The 22,692-nt window shown below is 37.7% G+C and overlaps 1 protein-coding gene across 6 annotated transcripts in view; it reads left to right on the plus strand.

The window, feature by feature from the left end:
- COBL (cordon-bleu WH2 repeat protein) overlaps positions 1-22,692 on the plus strand; it is a 336,290-nt gene that overhangs the window by 61,454 nt on the left and 252,144 nt on the right. The window lies entirely within an intron of this gene.

The raw sequence follows: 22,692 nt of genomic DNA on the forward strand, positions 1-22,692 counted from the left end.
CTTCCTCTCTTCAGTGATATTCCCAGGTTTAAGCTTTTAAAGTAAAATAACCCAAGAACATTTTAGCTATCAAGGCTGTTGCTCATTTTCTTCACTGTGAGAAATAACAGGTAAGAGAGCAAATACAGTCTAGGCCTGCATTAGAACCATTGTGTCTAGGCCTAAAGAGAGATGATGGCAACATTGTACTGTGTCCTAGCCAGACCACTTCTGGACTATTGAATGAAGAGCCCTGAATTCATGACACAGGAGGACCTGGAGAAAATTTAAGGAGGGACATGCTAGTTATCTTCAAGGGTTGTCACTTGGAAGAAGGAACTAGCAACAGTGGGTGGTACCTGCAAGGAAGCATATTTAGACATTATATAAGAAAAAAATATCAGTAAACCGTAAAAGACCTGGTCTCAGCTGACTGCCTAGACATCTACTTGCTTTGTAACCCTGAGCAAAGTCGATTAATCTAAGTTGTAGAGAATGTGCCTGTCTGCATTGTCAGAAGGAGTTTTCTCACTGGAGTTCACTGTTATTAAAATCACAGGTCTAGTCCAAAACAAAACCCAAACAAACAAAACCCAAACTTACAGAGCCGTGTGTGTTGATTAAATGAGATAGCATATGTAAAGCACGTTGTCAGCTTTAAAGTGCTACATAAACATGTATTAACAATAATAATAACAGGGAGCCCTTTCCAGAAATGGAAGGGGCTGTCCTGGGAGCCAAGAGGTTCCTCTTTACTTGAGGTCTTCAAGCAAAGGCTAGGTAATGGCTTGTGGTAGAGGAGAGACTTATTCCTATATTGTTTGGACTGAGATTTTATTCCAGCTCTGAGATTCTGTGATATCTTCTAAAGATGCATGACACTGGCAAGTTATTTGTAAAATGATGGCTAAACTGTATGTCTTTGTTTAAACATTTGACTTGTATGTTGACATTACTGGTGGTCCTACAGGAATGTCTTTATCTTCAGGATGTGATGGCAGTTCTATGCTCAGATTACTTGAAGTATAGTAAAGGCAGGTGATATCCTCAATTATGGGGATATTGTGAACATTTTGTGGGTAGATCAATTAAAATATTCAAGGAGATTTGTTTATGTGAAACCATGTTGTCCACATTCTCTGTTAACCACATTTGGTCAAAGGTGATAGTTTTTTTTGTTTTTGTTTTCAGTGGTAGTGGTAGGGAGGAGGGGGAGTGAGGATGGAATCCTCTACTACTCTTTCTACATTATTGTAATGTATTCTATATTATTGTATTGTATTCTATATTATAATCCTGATACTCTTTCTTTATTATTGTAGTTAGGCTGAAGTGTTAAGAGAAAATATTTCACTCTTCTTGGAACATGAACCAGAGCAGCATGCCAGCCTTCTGTAGTTCAACCACAGTCACCCAAGGGTTGCCACTCAAATTTCTCTTATCCATTTGTTTCCAGACATTTTCCTTTAAGAAAACTGTATTTGGTGATTGGGAAAGGAGAGGGTGGAGGGTGGAGTCAGGGACTCAATGCAATTTATATACTCCCATATCCAAAATAGAATCATTAAGTTTCCTTGTTAATTCTGCACAAGAATTGAACACTTAGCATGCTGGGAGAAATGGAGAACTCATAAAAATATAGCCTATTTTATTATTAAATATTATCATTAAATTATGTATAATGTTACTCTTTTTAAATATTATGTAGCCTAAATATGCTCTCCCCTCCCCTCAATGACTCTATTAAAAATCACTTTTCCATAGGTAGTCTATTATAGGAGTATTTGTCTTGTCACCTGATATTAATAAAATGATTACCACATTACTTGAAATCTGGTCTCGACCAAGGGAACAAAATCTCAGCTAGAGCTGCTTCCATTAATGGGTAGGGTTATTCCCTCCTCTAAGCCTCTAAAATAGGATTGTTGCTAAGGTCTTATAAATGAACAAAACCTAAAAGTAATAAAGTGGGAGACAAACCAGAGCTGCAAGAAGAACAAACATTGAGGAAAAATTTTCCTCGTCTGGCAGAGTAACTAGTTTCTGGCTCCCAAATAACTGCAAGGATAAAACAGATTCTAGGAGCCTCTTAAAATGATCTCTTCCAACTGTCTCATTTAAACAACCTCCAGGGTACCACTCTGAGCCTAATCAGGACAGATTTATCCCGTTAGAGAGTAAGAATTCCCACGACTCTCATTGGCAAGTATATTGAGAGCAAAATGTATTAATTTTTAAAAGACAACCAGTTGCATAAAATTGAGCTCCTTTCCTCATCTGTAAAATGGGGATAATCTCACCTACCCTTTCCTACTTCAGTAGGACTTTTTTGAACATCAAGTGAAACAATATCCATGAAGACAGCTTGTAATCTATAATGTGCTAGTTAATCATAATAAAGAAAGAGGTTCCTGCTATGAATAATTCCAATCAGAAGAGTATGGAGTGACCTATTCTGGGGACAATTGAAACTATTTACAAGACATGCTGAGATGAACAGGCCCCAAGAAACAACTCTTAAGTGTTCCTGGGAAGCCTACAAGTAGTAGTTTTGTAAGCGGGGTTTTCTAAAATCAAAACCAGCCCTACTGTATAAAAAGCAAATTCTTATTTTCTTTTTGACTTAAATATCTTTTTTTGTTAGCACTTAGTATTTTTAAAATATTTTAAGTTTTTAAGTATTTTAAGTTTTAAGAAATTATTAAGTAGTTCTGTGATATAACCCAAACCAGGACCTCTAGGTTGAGCTGTGATGTTTATATCCTCTTCCTCATTCACTGCTTACCTGGACAAGACTGGTGTAAACCAAGAATCTAGATAGTGCAGAAGTCATATTCTTGGATTACAGAGGCAAAGTTAGATTGACATGGCAGTTAAGGAGGATGTAGGTATAATAACAGGTTCTTCAGGTTGAGGTTTGGGGAGGAAGCCCAAGTGTGAGAAGGGAAATATTTACTGTTTCATCATCTTCCTACTTTGTCTGCATGACACATGGGAAGAATTTGTCTTAGGACAAAGGCAGAGATCCAGGTCCATGCCATCCTGTCTTAAGGCCAGCTGGTTGGTGGGAAAAGAAACATTCATTGCCTTTCTGCCTCTGTTGCTGCACATGCTGAAATTCACATAGCAAGGTACCCTAATGGACAGGTGGAATGCCCTCAGTGGATTTCTCCATAAAGAGAAATGCATAGTAGGCTAAGATTTGTTTACATTATCCTAGTTATCCAAATTTGTAGCAGTAATTAAAACTAAATTCTTAATGTGTTCCTACAATTGGAACAAGTGTGTATGTATTTTTTCTATTTTAATGGTGTATTATGTAATTTTATTCATAATATATGATATGAAATATTTTCTAAATCCATCCCCAGTATTTTCATTCATTCCACTTTAAAATATCTAGACATACTTAATTGCTTAATGTATGGATATGTGTTTTTTCATTTGTAGAGAATTGTGTTGAACATCAAATTTGAGGTGAAAGTTTTAGTATTTTTTGTAGGAGATGTCAGTTATTCAGTAAACATTTATTAAGTGCTTAGTGTGTGCTAGGAGGTGTGCTAAGCAAAAAAGAAAGACATTCCCTGTCCCCAAGGAGCTTACGTTTAATGGGGTCTTAACAATATATAAAAGGAAGGTGACAAGACAGGATGGAGGTAGAGGGGCATGATGGAGAAATCCAAAGGAATGTGGCCAGGTAAGAAATGAAGAAATGCCTGAGCTGAAGGCTCTCCCTAAATGGAATTGTAGTGATACCCATGTGATATTCATTTTACTATGTGACAATCAAATGAGACAATGTAGATGTGGTGAAAGAGCTTTGAAGACCATAAAAATGTGAGCTACTAACTCTGCCAGATTATTAGGTGGACTGACTGTAAATATGTTTCATGCAAACTATAAAACTGAAATTAGCCAGATACATGACACATGTATGCATAAATGTATATGTATAGACACGTATGTACAAAGATATCTGGTATATGTAATGTACCTGGCTAATTTTTGTCTTACATTTTGCTATGTATCACTCACTTAAGAAATATTTATTATTTGCCTGATATTTACGAGGAAATTGAGGCTGAGAAAGATTGAGTGACTTGACCATGGTTGTGATAAGTACATTTCATAATTGGGATTTGAATAATAAAATCCAGCATTCTATCAGCTATCCCAAGACTAACATACACAAATAATGAATAAGATGCATTTCTCATCCTCAAGGAATTTATCATTTAGTAGCGGAAATAAGATATATGTGCATACAACTACAGTACAAGATAGGATAAGACAGATTCAATAAGAGATTTTGAAAATTCAGTGGGACTTTAGAGAAATCAGCCATTTGTCACCACTTGGGTCGGTTAGGACTTCATAGAAGAGGAATCATTTTAATGGGACTAAAGGATGGATAGGATTTAGATGGTGAAAGGACATTACAGGCCAAGGGAACAGTATGTGCAAGAGGTAAGAAAACATTGGATGTGTTTGAAGAACAATGAATAGTTTTACTTGCCATGGGTTGAGAGTATATGGAGGGGAAGCCTGGAAAATTAGATTGTGACTGTATTGTAGAGGCCTTAAATGTCAGGCTGAGGAGTTTGAGCTTCATACTGTAGGCAAAGGATAGTTGGCAGGCTTTGAGTAAGGGAGTGGGATGATTTATTCACGTACAAGAAAAGGGAGGAAGAACTTGAATTTTTTTTTTCTGGATTTGTTTGCCAATGGCTGGATGACTAGTTGTCACATGTTATGGTGGGGATTCCTTTGTATATGGGTTGGACTGGAAGGGCCCTTCCAGCTCTCAAATTCTGTGATTCTATAGTTGGAACCAATTTATAGGAGGATAAATCTGGTAACAATGTAACAGATGAATTGGATTAGGGAAAAGTGAGGAGGAGAGATGACCAGTTACAGACTCTTGAAGTAGGGAGGGTATGAATGAGGGGAGTGGTATCAGAAAAATCCAAGGGACAATAATAATGGTGAATTTGTGAACATGACAAATGATGGAATTCCTAGCTGACTCCTCTCTCTCTCTCTCTCTCTCTCTCTCTCTCTCTCTCTCTCTCTCTCTCTCTCTCTCTCTCCTCTCCTCTCCTTCTCCCTTTCCCTCTCTCCCTCCCCCCCCCCCACATGTCAAGTTTTGAACCAGAGTGGTTAGGTAAATTGTTCTACAATAGACTAAGTTAGGAGGAAACTGTTTGGAGAAATAAGATGAGCTTGGGACGTGCTCAGTTTGAAGAACCATGGGGAAAATTCAAATACTGTGATTTATCAGATAATCCCAAGGACGGCCTAAGTCAACTGACTGAGAAGTGTAAGGATTTTATACTCTAGCAAATCCACCAGTGCCTCTAGCCTACTTTGAAATCTTGATTGTAGCCCTTAAAAGGCAGTACTTGGCTGAAGAAAAGGGTTATATGTGTATTCATTGAAGCATTGAGCCTAGGGAAGTACTAGAAATTGGGCAAGCAATTCAGGAAATTCCCATAAACATCCTTTCCTTCTAACAGCAATTCTTTAGGTGCTAAAGTATTTGCTAATGGGGGCGGGGGGGGGGGAAGGGATGTGATATTTTTACATACTGAGAGAGATAATCAGTCCTTTACTCTGAAGCTTGTGACATGCAGTTTCAAAACTGTAGAACCTGTAAGGGATTATCACACAAGCACTAGAATGATCTGTGATCTCATGATGGTTTTAGGGAGGTCTTGGTGTAGAAAACTTCTCCCACCAAAATACTTGCTGAAGGTCCCACAACAAGTGTCATAGATTTGAACCCAGTTCTTCCTGAATCTGTCCACTATGGTAGCTGCCTCTACACGGTATCATTATCCTAATAAAATTTTCTAAATAAACCAACCACTGTTTGCTACTAGAGGAGAGAACATTACATTCTGCATTTTACTTTTGGATCAACATATTAAAATTATATTTACGTATAGATGTGCCATCTGGTCTCTTTATCTAGCTGCATTGCCGGTCACTGACTTGGAAATCTTTCCTTGCACATGGATAAGAAATTAGAGTCATTGAGCATGTCAAGATAGTGTGGTCAGTCAGGAACTATAAGAGCATCCCCCTCCCCTCGGCCAACTGTTTGTCAGACACTTTGGGGAAGGTAACCTTATCCCTGATGGAGTAATGCTGGCAGATTGTTGGCCATCCCTTAGGTCTGGCGCCAAGACTTATTTTTCAGCCTTAATTGATACTCCAGCTGCGTTCACTTTCTCGCTGGTAGTGAAAGAAGAGGGGAGGGGCGGGCTATAAAAACAAAAGAAAACTCCCCCAGCTTCCTGAGCAAGGAGCAGAGCTACTAGAGAAGGTGTTCTTACTCCTTAAGTGTTTTCTCCCCTCCCCTTTCCTGTGTAGTTTCTGTTACTGTATTTCTTCTTTTACACCAACCTATACTATATTTCATCCTAATGCTTCCTAAATAAGAAGAAAAAGGGAAAGTAACAAATTCAGAGGGCAGCTAGGTGGTGCAGTGGATAGATCACTAGCCGTGGAATCAGAAAGACTCAACTTCCTGAGTTCAAATTTGGCCTCAGACACTTACTAGCTGTGTGACCCTGGGCAAGTCACTTATCCCTGTTTACCTCAGTTTTCTCATCTATAATCTGAGGTGGAGAAGGAAATGGCAAACCACTCCAGTATTTCTGCCAAGAAAACCCCAAATGAGGTCACGAAGAGTCAGGCGCTACTGAAACAGTTGAACAACAGCCAATTCAGAACCAGCCCTTGGCAGAATTGTTAAGGAGCTCCACTTACCTCCCATAGGTTCTGTCTCTCTTATAGGTGCCCTTTCCACTCCTTGGCCTTTCTAGGCCTACCTAGTATCTAGTGCTGTCTTTTTTGACCACACAGAGTGCCTCTGTCCCCATTCTAACTAGTCTGCCTTAACAGTCCCTGTTAAGTTATTCAGTTACTCAGTCTCTTAACTCAGATATATATTAATGATGTGAATTTTAGGGACCATGTTGAAGCAGTGGGGGAAGATAGTTTTGGGGAAAAGGGTACTCAGGAGAACCTTCAAATTATGACACAAAATTGGTTGTTTACTCCTCCCATGCTTGCTTCTGACCTTACAAACACGTTTAGCTATTGAGGATATTGATGGTTTTGATGGTTCGTAGTTAGCCAAATGAAAATTTGTTATTCAAAACCAGAAAATTGATATTGACATGATGTTATAACAAGGTTACATATAATTAGCAATTTTAGTTGGTGCTAGGTGATAATAGTGTCTGCTAGTAATCAGTGTCCAAGTTGAGAGTTGGTGGTGTGTTTTTGTGTGTGTGTCTTTTAAATTAATAATTTTGAAACCTTGGAATTACAAAATTGGAGATCTGGGAGTTACTGTGAAGATCATTCAAGCTCCCTTGTTTTACCCTTCAGAAAGTTGAGGCCCAACTATTTTCTAAGCCTGTTACATGTGAAGCAACTTAACCAAGGTTGTACATTTTGTATGGTATTGTATATTTGGGAGCTATGGGCTTCTTCTTCTCTGGTTCCCATGATTGATCGCTATAAGGGAAGGAATACCTCAGCTAAGGCTTATCAGGTGTATTTTATATAGGTGAGTCTGAAAGAAACTTGACTGTTTCTTTCTCCATTCTCTAAGTCCTCCCTATCACTGTGGCAACATCCCCATCAACAGTGTGAGTATCAAAGCATCCCCACAAATTGATTCTTAAACTACCTGTTAGCCATTAACAAATGGCTAGGTTCATCCACATTGAGCTGCCCCACCTCCTTACCAAGTACCTTGGGACAGCTTCATCCTGAGACCAACTCAACGATTATTGAGCCTCTGGCTAGAAACACCACCTAACTGTAGAGTCCATTTTTATCTCTTGGGAACTGTGTAAGAAGGTAAGATAATAATAAATACTTGTCGAAATGTGCTGAATACCTGTGCCAAGTATGACTATCCATATGTACCATGTATTTCATTAGGAAGGAAACAAGGATTTATTAAGTGCCTACTGTCTACCAGATACTTTGCTAAGTGCTTTGCAAATATTATCTCATTTGATCTTCACAACAACCCTGGGAGGTAGGTACTATTATCCTATTTTAGAGTTGAAGAAACAGAAGAAGACAGAGGCTAAGTGACTTGCCCATAGTTACACAGCTATTATATATTTAAGACTGGATTTGAGCTCAGATCTTCCTGACTTCAGTCCCAGCCCTCCATCTGCTAGGCCATGTAGCTGCCCCAATTATTAGTATGAAGCATTTCCCTTTCACAATTGAAGGGACAAGAGTAAGGTGAGGCAACATCTAAAATTTTATTCTTCTTAAAGTTTTATTACTATGTTTTGCTTTTACTTTACAAACATTTCCAGCTTATTGCCACCTCATAAGAGTGCTCTTGAAGTAAAGTAAAACAATTAAGCAAAAATAACAATCCATTGACCTCATCTGAAAGTTTATGCAGTATTCGTGCAACCTTGCCGCCTCCTGCTTTCTGGCTTTCCTTTCTGTTTTGTTTTCTCTTATTAGATCTTTGAGAACAGGGATTGTCTTGTTTTCTTATTTATGTAACTCTAGTCCTCGTACAGTTCTTGGCCCATGGTGAATGCTTTCTCTAGCTGTCTGTCTGTCTGCTTAGCTATCTGCTCATCAATAAGTACACCTGCTCTGTCCAGTAACACTCCTCAGAAACAGTCTGTCTATTATTAATACAAACTATGGCAGAGGTATGGGGCTGGGTCAGAAAAGGGAAGTATTTGCTGTCTTAAAACAGCCAGTGTCTTCTGCCAACTGACCCTTGTGAATTATAGTGAAAGAAATATCAATTGCCAAGGCTTTTTAGTTCTACCTCCATGATTCCCCTCTCTCCAGTCACCCCAGTTCTCATTGCACCACATTGAACTACTGCCATAGTTTCCGCCTTAGTCACCCTCTTTTCCAGTCTCTCTGTTGTCCAGACTGTCCTCTGTGAGCTGCCAAAGTAATTTTCCTAAAATGTCAGTCTAACCATATCATTTCATTGCCAAAGAACCTTAGTAGCTTTCTATTGTTCCTAGAGTAAAATACAACTTCTCTTGTTGAGCATTTAAAATCCTTAGTACTCTGGCTCTAGCTTACTTTCTCAGGTTGATTTCACATTACTTCCCACACATAATCTACATTCCAGCTAAACTGGCCTATTTGCTCTCAGGCCCCCCCCCCCACTCCCCTTCCTCCCCTAACTTTGCATTCCTTCCATGACTGTCACCATGGAATGGCCATTAGTCTCCTTATCTTTGGCCAAGGCTGTTCCCAAATGCTACTGCTTCATCTTTTGCTCTGAGAATCCTCCTTTCCTCCAGGGTCCTTCTATGGGAATTCTTTCTAAGCTCCTCATTGTTAGTGTTTTACCCCTCTTACCATTATCATATACTTAGCTGTTTTCTGATATGTCCCCAGTGAAATGTAATCTCTTTGAAGGCAGGGGCTATTTAAAAAATTTGTTGTTGTATCACCATCATCTAGCACAATGCCTTGTTGACAGTGAATGCCTAATCAATACTTATTGGATTGATAGGGGATAAGGAGCAGTAGCCTAATGTTTGGATAGTGGCATTTGTATTCTTAGATGTTTCTGTAGAGCCTCTTAAATTGGGGGCTACAGTTATGGAATAACTAATGAAATATGTGCTATAAGGATAACCATACTTGAAACAGACATTCAGATCATTTCAACAAGTATTTGTTATCTTACCTTCTTAGGCAGTTTCCAAGTGATAGTAATGAACTTTCTCCCTCATTTCCACAGTTCATTGACAGAGGAGATTAGAGGGGCTTTCTAGAGACTCAGTCTTCTCAGAGGGACACACAAAGACAAAACTTACTTCATCAGGTTCACATCTTATTACCTCTAAACTGAGGCAGCCACACAATTCAGGGGAAAGGATTCAACATAATGAAACCTAACATTGCTGTGAATTGTAGTCGTATGGCAGCATTCTGGACCAAGTCTTAATTTGCTGCTACTAAATAACACTGAAATGATGCTCTTCATGTTGGACCATGGTGGCACTTTGGCCCCCACTTTTAAATTACCAGCACTAGCCAAATGCTGATTATTCTACTGGACATGTCATCATGCACTGGTGGTCCTGGATTCTTGTACCCTTTGCCCCCACCATCTGGCCTCCCTTCACCTGAATGTTGCTCATGGATACCCTAATCTTTCCAACATTAGATAGGGGCATGGTTCAGTACCATCTCAGACACTGCTCATATAAGGACAGTAGCTAGAAGAGTTAACATACTACTTAGCACTTAATTGATTTTGGTATTGGTAGAGTTTGAGCCATACCCTTAACTGTTTTCACTATGAAGGAGAATTTATAAGATCATAGATGTAGAGCTGGAGGACCCCTTAGAAGTCATCTCATCCTCTTCATTTTATAGAAGGGGAAACTGAGATGCAGAGAACTTTCCCAAGGTCACAGGTAATAAGTGGCAGTGCTAGGATTCAACCCAACTCTTCCTCTGACTCTACCACTTGTAACACTGTGCCATGTCACCAGTGTGAGGCAAACTTGCTTTGTATCCCTTTCAAAACATATTTCAGTCATTGAAGCACTAAAAGACCTCATTATAAGAGAGTACTATTAATGCCATAGTTCTGTGTAATGGACCTCAAGGACATGACTTTATGATAAGGCATACTCCAAATTAATTACCTGAAAAAGTATGTTGCTTAAAAAGGCATTCATTTGCATAAAATAGAGTTGCTTCCATTTTATTTGACTTGGATTTTAAAAGTCTATTAGTTGGTGAGTTACTCGATTTTCTTTTTTCTTTTTTTTTTTTAATAAAAACTATTCATTTAATTAGCACTCTGTCGCTAGATTATTTTAATGCTTTCAGTTTGAAGAATGCATTTTGGCTTAAAAAAATTAATTCATTTCTTTAACTCTTGGGCAAGAATGGTTAATTTCATTATGCAAATTAGCAATTATAAAAGATAATAGTGAAGCTACAGTAATGTAGTTTCTTAATAGCAACCATGGCATCTTATCATTAAGAAGCTCTAATAGTCCAGCTATTGTATTCATGTTCATAGTGTCTCTACATCATTTTTACTTGCTTTTGGATCATTAACATTTTTAAGAGACCATAGAAAGTGGAATTATATGTCTGAATAATGCCTCTAAAATATTTGTGATTGAATGCAAATGAACATATTTTGAGTACCAATTAGGAGACTGATTTGAAATGACATAGACAGGAGCTGGCTATCATATGTTAAGCTTTCTGTTTTCATTTCTGTCAGGGAATAGTTCAGAATTCATTAAAGAAAAGAGATCACATGGGCATTTGCACATTTTTTTTTGCACTGGTTCTAATACATATTTATGGCTGTAATAAACTGTGAATCACTCAACAAATATTTTATTTAAGACCTCCTGTGGCCTAGGCACTGTCCAGGGTCCTAGGAATACAAATTCAGAAAAAGGTAGGTCCTGTACTTTAGGAAAATTATTTTGGCAGAGTAAGACCAGATCTTAATAGATATGCTTTTTAAAAAAAAACAACAAAAAAAACCCCAGTTAACATCTAAACAGGATGATATCAGATGATGGCTACACTCAAGATAATACCTACAACTTGTGTAAGTCTCATGCTGGCTTCCTGTTGACACCTTCCATGATCTCTTTCCTCTCCTCCACTATTATTTCAGTTGTTATGGAGTTTGTATACAAAGCAAATTAAACTGTGGTCTTAGTTAAAAGCTTCAAATAAGCTATGGCATTCAAGCCACAGGTATTAAGCATGAATACAGAATTTACTTTCTGGAGTTGAAAATTTATAAAGGAGAGAGCAAAACCAATGTGTATATTTTTCATGTCCCTCCTAGTATTCTTCTAGTTCCCATGGAATATTCTGTTATATAGAGCTGAAATGTTGTATGGAGGACATAAGCCCTCACTTTCTTCTATAGAAACCTCACCTGTAATAACATGAACATTTTTCTTGTATCTCACATGGATCAGTGACAGAATTAATGGAATCGTGTTCTGCTCATCGGCTTGCTTGTCAGGTTTTAATATAAGCCCACACCCTTGTTCAATGAAGTGAAAAGAGAAATGTAACTTTTTTTTTTTGGCTTGTAAAGCATTTTAACTGTGATGAAACCTACTTGCCTTGATTAGTTTTAGAACAGAGCATTGGCAATCTAGTTGCCATGGTACAGTTCTTTGTGACACAAAAATATATCCCACTTGAAAACTGAGACATCTTTCATTATGTTGTTAAAGTGGGAGTGTAGAGAACAGTGCCTTGCAGGTAGTGGGTGTTTGTTAAATAATGAATGAGCAGGTTTGTGAGTAACTACAAAGTGCTACCTTTGGTAGTTACGCAAGAGCAGCTTAGCTACCAAGAGCCAGTGTGGTGTATTAGAAAGAGCACTGGACTAGGTATGAAGAGACTCAGGTTATAACTGTTTTCAGTGGTTTTCAATCATATCTGACTCTTTGTAACCCCATTTGGGATTTTCTTGGCAGAGATACTGGAGTAGTTTGCCATTTCCTTCTCCAGGCCGTTTTGTAGATGAGAAAACTGAGGCAAACAGGGTCAAGTGACTTGCCCAAGGTCACACAGCTAGTAAGTATCTGGGGCCAGATTTGAGCTCAGGAGATGAGTCTGCCTGATTCCAGGCCCAGCACTCTATCCAGTGTTCCACCTGACTCCCATTAACGACAAGAGACTCGGGTTATATTCATGACTCCACTATGAAATAGTTATGCTGTCTTAGGTGAGCCAGTTAACCTCTCTGGGCCCCATTTCTTCATTTGGAAAAAGAGACATAATACAAGATATATCTTCATTGCTGTTACAGTGTTGACATTCTTCAAGTTACTTATTGAAATGAGGAAAACCAGAGCTCTGGAGTTTTTCTCACTAATAGGACATCTGGCATGAAAAGCTAACCCCCTCATGCCCCTTTTTTCATTTGATTATTTTCAAATCGGTGGATAAGGAAGTGACAGGAAATCTTAATTTTATTTTTTCACTAGAAAAGGGAAAAAGTAATAACAATGAGGACAATAGCATTTTTATAGTGTCTTTATGTTTGCAAAATGCTTTACAAATATAATTTCATCCTTATAACAACCCTGGGTGAAAATTATGCAGTAGTATTTACATTTGCATATTAAATTAAGTTCTACAGCTTCCATTTTAAGTTACAGAAAACCTTGATGACTAGATAAGTCATATTAAAATCAGGTCAATAAATATTTGAGTGCATAATTGGAATAGTCACAGTTTTGGTTTATTTTAAATTTTTCATGATTTCCTATAGCCTAATTTTCTTATTCAGTGGCAAATCAAATTGAATCTCAGTTTTGTCTCTTATAGATTATAATTTTCTTGAGGGCAGCAACTGCCTTATTACATTTTTGTATCATTTGTTCTTTCAACAAACATTTAATAAGTGTTTAATGTAATAGACTCATAGCTTTAGAGTTGGGAAGGAGTTATCTTAGAAGTCATCTGGTCCAACCCTCCTCATTTTACAGATGTTGAAGCCAGGCCAAGAGAACTTAGGTAGTTTACTTATGGTCATAAAACTAGTAAATATCCAAAACAGAATTTTAATCAGGTCTTACTGTTTCTGAGCCTAGCTTCTGTCTGTTATACTTTACTGACTGTGTTTATGCCAGTATTCTACTGGGGAGAAACATCATGTACATAGATAAATAACTATAAAATATTAACCAAGTATATAAAATTTAATTGGGGCACAGGACATGTGTAGCTGGGGGTTCAGAATAGGTCATGTATAGGAAACTGATTCCTGAAGGAAGAAGCTAAGGATTCTAAGAGGTAAAGATGAGGAGAGTGAGAAAGCATGATAGGCAGCCAGCCTCTGCAAAGTTAGCCTTGCCCAGCTTGGTGCCTTTAACGTAAGTGAGTGTTTACTAAAATAATGACTGTGGACTGTTGTTATCAATATCTGGAAATATGCTTCTGTTTATGTTTTAAAATATATTTTTCTGTATTGTTTAAAAGAAGGTTTTGTGCCCTTCACCCCTGAAAATTTAAAAAAAAAAGCCTAATAAGGGAACCCAAGCTGGGATTATGCTCCAACTGGCAGTCCTGAGATGAAAAGAAGTTATATAATAGAGATTGCCTATGAATGATATTGGAGGTTTAGAAACGACAGTAGCATTACCCAGAAACAGAAGGCAAACTCTGCAGGTAGACTAGGCCTACGGAGACTCTAGACAGGGTGCTTACTGTGCTTTTTTTCCAGCCCCTGTAGTTATATTTTGGAACAAGAGAGGATAAAGGAATGAGGGACTGGCATGACAACGTTTCTGTCAGTGACCTATTCTTCTGCTCATTGATTTGGGCTTCTTTGGATTTTCTGAGCCCTTTGGCTTGTTCCCAAGGCTTTGCTAAGCCCAACATCAACTCCTGTATATAGAATCCAGTGTAAACCACTTACCCTGCAAACGTCAGCTACTGTCGCTGTTATCTCCACCGGGTGTGAGAAATTTGTTCCCTGTTTTTTTTTTTTTTAACTTTTGGCTGTTTGTGTTGGACTACTTTGTTTTCAACACTTCTAAAGCCATTGCACAGCAACACTCCACCCATTCAGCACATAGTTACATTCCTTCTCTCTCTTCCTCATCCTGGCAGAGCTGGTTCTGATTCATTCACTTACAGAAACTGTAAGTGAAAGAGATGGTCCTGGGCCCAACTGGATGAGCAAAATATAGTCCCACAAAAGAGTATCAGCTAAAATTGGAGAGTGGGGTACATCATTAAAGAGTTGAGGTCTGTGGGTCAGAATTCATTTGAGTTTTAGCAGAGACTTTATATGTCCGTAAATATAGAATTTCTGAAGTTAACAAGTCTCCAAGAGCCCAACCAATTTGAAGTTGTCTTTTATGAAATTCCTGAATTAGTCAAGTTTCCTGACTTCGTGGATATAGAAACCCATGATTAGCTCAAAATCTAGTTATAGATTCAAAGGTATAATTTATAGTTATTTATCATGTGAACTACGAAATTCTATTGCATGTGTGATAAAAGTATATGGTACATTTATGCCCATGTTTATTACACAGGGGCCTCAAATGTGTTTTAAAATATATGCACAAATCACAAAAGATGGAAATGTCGCATATTAGACCATTTGGCTTGAAGTCAGTTCTGCTACTATTTTTGTGATCTTAGGTAAATTCCTTAACTTCTCTGGGTCTTATTTGTCTAATGAGTTGGCCAAGATGATCTTGAAAGTCCCTTCCCACCATTAAATCCTTATTATTGTTCATTCATATCCCATTCTTGATTGACCTCATTTGAGGTTTTCTTGGTAAAGATACTAGAGTGGTTTGCAATTTCCTTCTCCAGCTCATTTTACAGATGAGGAAACTGAGGCAAACAGGATTAAGCAGCTTGCCCGGGTTTACACAGCTACTAATTTCTGAGGCCAGATGTAAACTCATGATGACAAGTCTTCTTGATTCTTAACCCAGTGCTCTAAGCCACTGTACCACGTAAGTGCCCATAAAGTTAAAATATAGGGGTATAATTTGCCATTGAAAAGTTCAGTTCCCTTAAGAAGCTAACATTTCTGAGGTCTTTGAACTTCGTTTAACTAGAAATATGCTGCTGGATTCCTACAAATAAGAATGTGGTACTTGAGCCTTATAACTCACAAGAGAAAAAAAATTGCTTATGTCCTGCTGCTATATAGCTCATATATAAGAATGTATGTATCATAAAGTAATTATGAGCATTTATATTAAAAAATTTTTATGAAATATGTTAAAAACCTTTAAAATAAACCCAACACTGCATTGAAATCATATTAGATGCAAATCAAATACTTGATTGAACATTTTGTCTCTATAAAACACCTAACCCCTGTTTTTAGGGATCTTGCAAATTATTTAGAGAACAAAAGATGTGCGTGAAAATGACTGTGATATGCAGAGAGTGAGAGAAGCTCATTGGAGAGGCCTAGGCATACTACGCAGAGAAATTTTATGGTGGAGTACTAAGTTTTGATTGGGAGGTTAGGGTAGGGGTAATAACTTAACTGACTCCTTAAGGAAAACAAGGATTTCGACAAATTTGTGGGAAGTGCCTTCCATTCATGAGGGTTCTCAGGATCAAAGGCTCAGAGATAGGAAAAGACAGTGTTAAAATAAGAGATGGAAAGTAGCCCACTTTAGCTTGCAGTATAGAGTATTTCTGAGATAAGATTGGCCAGGTAGGAGAAAGACAGATGGTAAAGTGTCATAAATGAAAGTGTTAGGAATGGATACTTTATTTGGAAGATAGTTCTTGTATACAATAAGCTCTTAATAATTGCTTTTATGATTGAGTGAATTTTTCCTTGTCAAATTTTTAAATGGAAGTAATATTTTATGAAAAAAAAATCCATGGTAACATCCTTTATGAGCCATAAAGTAGACATAATTTTTCCAGAAAAAGATGCAGGGAAAATAGGCAAAATTATAATCATTATCATAACTTGCATGTAAGAAAATTGAGTCTGAGAAGTTGTGACTTGCTCATGATCACATGGATTGCAAGTGTGAGATTTATATCAAGTTCTCCTGTTTCTAATTCTGGCCGCTACATAAATGATATTCAAATTTTTTTGATCGTTTACCCTATCAGTAAAATTACTAATTTTAATATGTTTAATATGTAGATTTGCTTTTAAAATAAGTTCTATGTATACTGTTGTATTAATGATGTGTGTGTGTGTGTGTGTGTGTGTATATAAAATAAAACACAAAAATAGAGCCTGTAGCTAGCTCCCTTCCATGGGAACTCAAGATCCCATCTTTGTGACCCTGGGCTCTGATTAGTGAACAGTCACTTTTAATTTGCTTGGTCTTAGGCCTACCATGCTACTTCCCTGTCATCTGATACATACTTCATGCCACCTTTCCAACTCAAGCTTTGATAACAGTCCCTATCTCCATCATTGGAAAGGAAATATCATCCACAGTGCCCATCTCCATTCCATTTGACTTCCCTGTCTACAACATTCTTCCCTGCCTACCTGCACCCCATGTGTTCTATCTTCCCTATGATAGAAAATAAGCTTCTTGAGCTCAGGAATCGTCTTGCTGATTTCTATTTGTGTCCCTAGCATTTGGAGCACAGTTCCTAGAAAGTAGTATATGCATTATATGCACTTATTAATAAATGCTTATCAAGTCATGTCAGCAAGCCTTTATTAAGCACTTACACTATGACAGGAAGTATGCTAAGTACTGGGGATATAAAAAAAGGCAAAAACAACCCCTGACCTCAAGAAATGTTCATTCTTATGGAGGAGACAATATGTAAATAACTGGGTACACAGAGAATATATACAGAATAGGTAAAGGTAATCTGAGCAGTCTTGAAGAAAGCCAGGGAAGTGAAAAGGTAGGGGTTAGTTTTGGGCTTGGAATCAGACCCTAGTTCAAATCCTGATTCACGTACCAGCAGTGTGACCCTGTGCAGGTCACTTTATGTCTGTGTGCCTTAGTTTCCTCATGTGAAAATGGGGATAAATAATAGCATCTATCTTTCAGATTTGTTGTGAAGACCAAGTGAGATTAGCATATGTAAAACACTTTGTAAACATTTGTTTTAGAAGTGTATATGTTACACTTTATATATGTATATACACATATGTGTATATAAGTTGTGTAATCTATGTATATAATAATGTAGATACACATATGTATATGTTACGCAAATGTGTGTACATTATATAAATGTATATTGTTATGATGATGTGAGAAGGAGGGTGTGAAAGCACTGAGCAGGATAGGGATTTTTCCTTCTGCAGCTGCTTTTGGTACTTGGGTCCCTGTTAGGTCATACCCTGATGGACTAATGTTGGGAGGCAGTTTCTGGGAGGCAGTTGGGTGAAGTGTTGAGTTCCGGTAGGTGGGTAGGGTGATGTAATTATGTTGGAGATAAACCCTTGTTTGGTTCTCAGTGTTAGAATGAGGCAAGGACTATCCTCCTCCTCTTTAATTGATCAGGAACCCCTTAGATGCCATGCCACCATACCCACTTTAAAGACCACTGCACTGTGCAACCCTTCCCATAGAATGTAGCTTTTTTTCTGAAGGCAGGGATTGTTATAGTTTTGTCTTATTCCCCAGTGCCTAGCACATAATTTTAAAATGCTTGTTGATTGATTGCAATCAAAGAAATGAAGTAGTTTCTATTTAATGGCTGAAAAAAATGATGCCTTATATGGCATTTCACGCTTTACAATATCACGGTTTTCTTGTCTGCAAAATAAGATAATATATGTGAAAACATTTTATGTACAGTGAAGTGCAATGCAAATATTAGATTTTTGTCATAGTATGAGGACAGTTTGCTCCTAGCAAGTTCACTTCTGCATAATAATAATAGCTGGTATTTATATAGTACCCGCTGTGGGCCAGGCACTATGCTGAGTGCTTTACAAATATTATCTCATTTAATCCTCACAATAACCCTAAGAGGACCCTAAGAGGTAGGTGCTGTTATTATTCTCATTTTACAGTTGAGGAAGCTAAGGCAAACAAAGGTTAAATGACTTGTTTAAGAATACACAGCTAAGATCTGAAGCTGGGTTTGAACTCAGGTCTTCCTGACTTCAGACCCAGGGCTTTATCCACTGTACCATCTCTGTGATCCATATATTTTTCTCTGCAAAGCCAAGGTAGATCACTGGTAATCAGGGAGTGTGAACAAAAAAAAAAAGTCAGCCTTTGTGATTCGTCTACTTTTTAATCCCACAGACCTCCCATAAAAACCAGTCTTTTTCTAGCTGCCGTAACCAAGCCTATCCTGTAGCTGCCACACCCACAGTCATTATTTCACTCCAGGAGGAGGAACTAAATGGAAAGGCCCAAACAATGGAGGAAGTAGGTAGCCTCATCATGATAAATAATCAATCTGCAGTTTAGTGCCACAGCCCTAGGCCTATAACCAACCCTATGGCTGTTTGGGATGCCTAGGCTCAGGTTTCCATGATTCCTTTGGGAATCCTAATCCCTATTTTGAGAAACACCAGACTAGAAGATTGAGTGTCATATTTTCAGCAGAGTAGTTAAAGGCACCCCTCACTTCTTGGCAGTGCTCAAATAATCCCCTTATTTTGAAATAAGCCAAATTTTTCAACTAGATTTCTCTGTTGGCTTTTTTATCTACCTCAATATTCTGGAAGCTTGGCTATGTCACCTGTGTGCCAGCCTCAACTAGAGGGAGAACTACTGTTGGGGGGTGGGGTGGGGGTGGGGAATAAAATGTTTTTCTTACTGTGTTCATATTATATATACTTTCCTATTTTAACTACGACAGAAACAAAAAACACCTCAACGTTATTAAATTTGACATTTCTTCCCTTTTCATTTATAAGTAAATAATTTGGATATTGGAATTTTTTTTTAAGCAAGCAGCTTATGGATCATTTCCATGTTGTAAAGAACTGCATTGTTCAACCAGAGAGCAGTTTCAAAAATTAAGTTTTGCTAACATAAGACATCAGTTGTTTCAATATATTGATCCTCGTTCCTCAGAAATCATGATTCTAGAAGTGAGTTGAGGCTTGGGGTTGGCGGCTAGGGATTTGATGGAAGAGGAGAGGGGAGAGAAGCCGGATTAGCTTTCCTGAGAAACTTTTTCAAGGCTGTGTTCAGTTCAGTCAGTTACTGATTATAGTAGAAACTGGTTCATCAGATTTCACTGCCTTTCAGTTATTTACAATAGTAATAAAACCTCCAGTGGAATTGTTGTGGTATTAGTTTTATCAGTTAGGAGCAGTAATGCATTTCAGAGCTGAACACTTTTAGCTTAGCTATTGTTCTGTGGTTTTAATTTTGGAATCTCTGTTAGCTTTTGGCATCCTCTCCTTTCATACTTTATTAGAAGGAGTATGAGACAGCTTTCGTTTTCGCTGACCCTTCCCACCTCCAGTAAGATGCTCTTAATTGTGTGGCTTGTTGGAACAGACTCACTCATCCTTACTACCATTTCCCTCTGTCTACCTAAGGATGAGGTCTTAGTTCCCCTCCTAGAGGTGACCACAAGCCTCTTCTGCTTCCTTATCTGCCACTAACAATCATAAAGAGTGAAAATCACGCCCTTCATTGCTTTCTTTTTAAAACATACATTTGGGTGCCTTTTATCTAAATATCACAGTCATTTGGGTAGATGGAAAACCTTCTTCCCTTCTAGTTTGAACCCTGCCTTGAGATAATGAATAGTCACAGACATTTGAGACAGTGACAGTACTTGACAGTATTTGCCCCGCTCCAACCTGCTAAGCCCATTGTCTCTGCCAAGCACATCATAAAGCTAGTGCTGGAGGGAACCTTAGCGTCCAAAGAGAGTATATTTTGTCACCTCTTTTCCAGGACCTTCTTTGGTTTTTCTGTTACTTCCAATTCAAGCGTCCTATTAGTGGTCTTTTCATTTATATTGTTGTAGTCATTTTGTGTCTATTTATACATATATCTGGTTCTGCAGCAGTTCATATAAATTTCCCCCGTGTCTCTGAATTCCTTATTTTGATTGTAATTATTAAACTTTTACTGCATTATTAGATTCCATTGATTCATATACCATAGTTCTTTTCAATCATTTTGCAACTAATGGGTCTCTGTTTGGTTTCCAATTCTTTACTATCCCAATGCTAGGGGTATGTGTGGGTGTGTGTGGGTGGGTGTGAGAGAGATTCTTATTTATGTCTTTTGATTGAGGGGGAAGGATGCATATCCCAACAGTAGGATTACCTCATGCTTTTTAAGGTAAACTCTGAGCCAAGCAACAATCTGTTTTTTATTTTGTTAAAGAAATCATACATTTAATTCAGGTCCAAAGTATTTATTAAGTATCTAATGTAATAATAATGATGATAATATTTATATAATTATGTTCCAGGCACTTTAAAAAAATCATCTTACTTGATCCTTGCAACAGCCCTGAGAGGTGCTATTATTATCTCCATTTTACAATTGAAGAAACCCAGGCAAACAGAAGTTAAATGTTCACATAACTAGTAAATGTGCAAGGTGAATTCAGGTCTTCCTGACTTCAGGGCTAGTTCTCTGCACCAATTAGCTGTCGCTAATGTCCTGGAGAGAACATGATAGACGTGACACAGTCACCCCTGTTTATGAGCTTACCGTCAAATATAGGGAAAGATATATGCACAAATAACTGATGCAGTGTTTTAATATATTGTACTAATTGTAATAGAACAGTTGTGGCAGCTGTAAGTTTTTATAACTCTGTCAGAGTAGAGCAGACCATAGGGCTTGAGAGATAAAGGACTGTTCCCCAACATGGTTCAGTCCACTTAAGCTCACCACTTGTTTTTTCCTCATTGTCTGAGGGATAGGGAAGTCCACTGGACATCATTGCTTGGTTCTGAGTCAGCTAAAAGGCTTTGTTTTTGTAACATCTCTTCATTTGGAGAGAAGGGTAGCCAGAAACCTTTGAGGCTTATTGACTCTACTATGACCATGTACACATGATTGCAAAAAATAGTGATGTTTGATGGCATTGTTTAGTAGAGTTAATAGAGCTACATTGGGTCTAAAATGCACATGGCCTAACAATTTAGAAAAACACATTGCCGAATGGATACTAACAGTGCCTAGAACATAGAAGGCACTTAATAAATGCTGAATGGTTGATGGATTTTTATCAATATCGAACACTCACAGTATTTTCTAAACTCTCACTATCAATGCAAATCTGCAACTCACATATAACTTCCGCAGTCTGAAAGAGCTGCTTGTTGCATTGAGTTGGGACCTGATCAAGGTCCCATACCAAATATGTGTCAGAGACAGACAGGAAGTCCAAACCTTCCTGACACCAAGACTAGTCAACTGAAGGACATTATTTATATATCTTAAAATGAGAGAGATGCCATGTGTCACAGTGTTGACTAGTCTGCTATGTTCTGGGCACTGTGCTAAGTACTGTAGATACAAAAAGAAACCCCAAAGCTCCGCAAACCATAAAATTATTAGCCAAGCCCACTGAAGGAAAAGCATCTCTCTTTCACCTTGCAAAAAATTACAGTCTCATAGTCTTGGATAGAATTACTTCCCTATAGAAACCATACAATATTAACATTTAACAAATTCAGATTCAATTAGTATTTATTAAGTGCCTAATGATTACTGGGGATATAGAAACAAAACCAAAACTGACTTCACAGAGCTATTTAAAAGGACTCACCAAATAAAACTTACATGGATTCTTTTCTTTTTCCAGGATCAAAATCAGGGATAAAAGCTAGAAGGTAAATTAGAAAATATCTATTCCGATGATTCTTTTGTCCCATCCTTTTGGCATCTGGGGAATCTCATCTTAGGAAATTGTTTTTAAATGCATAAAACATACAGGATTACAAAAGAAACCAATTATATTGAAATACAATTATCACAATGTTTTTATTAAAAATACAAGTTCTTGTCCCTTAGGTGAACAACCAGTGACGTAATCTACTCCCTCTCATTTTACAGACAAGGATACTGAAACCCATGGGAAAATAACTTTGACCAAGGTTATCAGCTATTTAGTGGCAAAACTGTTGTTGTCTCTCACCCTCTGGGAATTTTTATCCATGCTTTAAAAAGTCTGGAATACTGAATAATGGAACAAGAAAACTAGCTGCTCTACTCAAACTTTTTCCTCAAAAATATACATGTTTCTTCCAAATTTGAT

The sequence above is a fragment of the Phascolarctos cinereus genome, unplaced genomic scaffold (genome assembly GCF_003287225.1).
Source record: "Phascolarctos cinereus isolate Bilbo 61053 unplaced genomic scaffold, phaCin_HiC Scaffold_4;HRSCAF=312, whole genome shotgun sequence".
Taxonomy (NCBI): Eukaryota; Metazoa; Chordata; class Mammalia; order Diprotodontia; family Phascolarctidae; genus Phascolarctos; species Phascolarctos cinereus.